Here is a 4,078-nt window from a genome sequence, read left to right as displayed (position 1 = left end):
CTCAGTGTGAGAGAGAGAGCTTCTTTGTGATGATGTCACATGATGTTTCTTCACCACATTGTGATGTCACCGCTCACTGATCATTCATCAGTGATTCACTGTGGATTCAGATCCTAAAACTAGACACAGTGTGATTCTAGCAGGTACCTCCAGTTGGGCTGAAATCAATTAGGACAGTGCTCAGCAAGAACAGAACCCGAACCAGAACACAAAGACAGAAACAGGAGGCAGAACCCAAGCTGGTTTGAATGGCTTTAAAGGGTTCAGTTATGAACAGCTGGTTCTATTTCCCACTCAACCCAGAGAGCAGAATCCTGTGGAAACTAGCTGCTCAAGTAACCAGTTAGACAAGTTGGACTGAGTCAGTTGGTGGTTCCCCTGTGAACCAGTCCAGCCAGAAGCAACAGAACCACATGTACTGGTGGAACCAATGATCTGAAGCTGATCCATTTGGGGCATCACATCAAACTCTGTCCTAGTTTTGCAGAAATGATTCTGTTTGAATGTTTTCATTCAGAACCAGCAGCTGTTTTTCCAGAGGAATTTCACTTTTAGAGGTCCAGTTCGGGGCTGCACGGTGGCACAGTTGGTAGCACTGTTGCTTAGCAGCAAGAAAGTCCCAGGTTCAACTCCCAGCTGGGGGTCTGCATGGAGTTTGCATGTTCTCCCCGTGCATGCGTGGGTTCTCATCAGGTATTCTGGCTTCCTCCCACAGCCCAAAGACATACCTGTTAGGTTTACTGGTCTCTCTAAATCACCCTTAGGTGAGTGGATGGTTGTTCGTGTGTTGCTGGCGACCTGTCCAGGTTGAACCCTGCCTTCTGCCCATAGACTGCTGGAGCACCAGCTTCCCCATAACTCACTATGGAAGAAGCGGTATAGAAAATGACTGACTGATGAGGGGCAGTTCACACCTTTACAGAGTTTGGACCCTTTCACTGCTCTCACTCTTCTGGATTTTGTTATCATACATAATCAAAAGTGCCTCAGAAAAACTGAAAAATTCATCTTCCTAGAAAGATTTCAGATAATTTCATTCCGGTCTGGACTGGACTGGAACATAATCATAAGGTAAAGAAATTGTTCGCTTTAATAATGAGTGTTGGACAGTCCAGCAGTCCAGTATCGCCATGGTTCTACTGAATGGACAACTTTTCATCACTCTCCCCTAACTTTATGTTATCTGTGTTTTTCATAGAAGGTTTTCCTGGCTCAGTGCTTCTGTATTCGGTGTTCTCCTTTCTTTCTTCCTTCCTTCCTCCCTCCCTCCCTCCCTTCCTTCCTTCCTTCCTTCCTTCCTTCCTCCCTCCCTCCCTCCTTCCTTTCCTTCCTTCCTTTCTTCTTTCCTTCCTTCCTCCCTCCCTCCCTTCCTTCCTTCCTTCCTTCCTCCCTTCCTTCCTTCCTTCCTTCCTCCCTCCCTCCCTCCCTCCCTCCTTCCTTTCCTTTCTTCTTTCCTTCCTTCCTCCCTCCCTCCCTCCCTTCCTCCCTCCTTCCTTTCCTTCCTTCCTTCCTCCCTCCCTCCCTCCCTCCCTTCCTTCCTTCCTCCCTTCCTTCCTTCCTTCCTTCCTTCCTTCCTTCCTCCCTCCCCCACTCCCTTCCTTCCTTCCTTCCTCCCTCCTTCCCCCCCTCCCTCCATTCCTTCCTCCCTCCCCCACTCCCTTCCTTCCTTCCTTCCTTCCTTCCTTCCTTCCTCCCTCCCCCACTCCCTTCCTTCCTTCCTTCCTCCCTCCTTCCCCCCCTCCCTCCATTCCTTCCTCCCTCCCCCACTCCCTTCCTTCCTCCCTTCCTTCCTTCCTTCCTTCCTCCTTCCTTGTTTTTGTTCAACAAAAGAGAATCAGAACTCCATAGTTAACTCTGATGTGTGAGGAAGATTTATCTAGAACATGGAACCAGTCAGATGGATCTGATCTGAACCAGCCTGCTCCTTCTCCCCCTTGAACAAAGCGGGTTCATATCGCAGTCCTGAGTGTTTGTGAAGTTCAGCTTTAATTAAACCCAGTTGATCATGTCCGTTCATCAAGGACAGGTGAGCTAATATGTAAATGTTTAGTTGCGAAGGTCTAAGAGGAACGATGAATGTTCAGATGCAGCAGATGGAGTTAGCAGGATGGACTCAGGCAGACAGGTCTGCTCCTCCATCTCTTTCACTGAAGATCCTCAACTGGTCACATGACTTCATACCTTGCGGTGTATCTGACATCAGTATGACATCACCCAGCTTTGACCCAATGAGTTTGACTTCCAGCAGTCATGTGACTGTCACCTCTGGGGTGATTATATAACTTCATTTTACTGTTATTTATTTCTGTTTGCACCCTTTAGATATAGGCTACCTGAACATACATTATATTATATTATATTATATTATATTATATTATATTATATTATATTATATTATATTATATTATATTATATTATATTATATTATATTATATTATATTATATTATATTGTATTATATTATATTATATTGTATTATATTATATTATATTATATTATATTATATTATATTATATTATATTATATATTATATTATATTATATTATATTATATTATATTATATTGTATTATATTATATTATATTATATTGTATTATATTATATTATATTATATTATATTATATTATATTATATTATATTATATTATATTATATTATATTGTATTGTATTATATTGTATTATATATTATATTATATTATATATTATATTATATTATATTATATTGTATTCTATTCTATTCTATTATATATTATATTATATTGTATTATATTATATTATATTATATATTATATTATATTATATTATATATTATATTATATTATATTATATTATATTATATATTATATTATATTATATTGTATTATATTATATTATATATTATATTATGTTATATTATATTATATTGTATTATATTATATTATATTATATTATATTATATTATATTATATTATATTATATTATATTGTATTATATTATATTATATTGTATTATATTATATTATATTATATTATATTATATTATATTATATTATATTATATTATATTATATTATATTATATTATATTATATATTATATTATATTATATTATATTATATTATATTATATTGTATTATATTATATTATATTATATTGTATTATATTATATTATATTATATTATATTATATTATATTGTATTATATTATATTATATTATATTGTATTATATTATATTATATTATATTATATTGTATTATATTATATTATATTATATATTATATTATATTATATTATATTATATTATATTATATTGTATTATATTATATTATATTATATTGTATTATATTATATTATATTATATTATATTGTATTGTATTATATTGTATTATATATTATATTATATTATATATTATATTATATTATATTATATTGTATTCTATTCTATTCTATTATATATTATATTATATTGTATTATATTATATTATATATATATTATATTATATTATATATTATATTATATTATATATATTATATTATATTATATTATTATTGTATTATATTATATATATTATATTATGTTATATATATATATTGTATATATTCTATTATATATATATATATATTTCACCTATTATATATGCTTATATTATATTATATTGTATTATATTATATTATATTGTATTATAATTATATATATTATATTATATTATATTATATATATATCTATATATATATTATATATATTATATTAGTATTTATTTATATTTATCTATATTAATTATATATATTGTATTATATTATATTATATTTATATATATTATATTATATTATATTATATTATATATATTATAGTATGTATTATATATTATACTATATTATATACTTATATTATATTATATTATATGTATTCTATTCTATTCTATTATATATTATATTATATTGTATTATATTATATTATATTATATATTATATTATATTATATTATATATTATATTATATTATATTATATTATATTATATATTATATTATATTATATTGTATTATATTATATTATATATTATATTATGTTATATTATATTATATTGTATTATATTATATTATATT

The sequence above is a fragment of the Girardinichthys multiradiatus genome, chromosome 18, assembly GCF_021462225.1.
Source record: "Girardinichthys multiradiatus isolate DD_20200921_A chromosome 18, DD_fGirMul_XY1, whole genome shotgun sequence".
NCBI lineage: Eukaryota > Metazoa > Chordata > Actinopteri > Cyprinodontiformes > Goodeidae > Girardinichthys > Girardinichthys multiradiatus.
Note: the sequence above shows the minus strand (reverse complement) of the source record.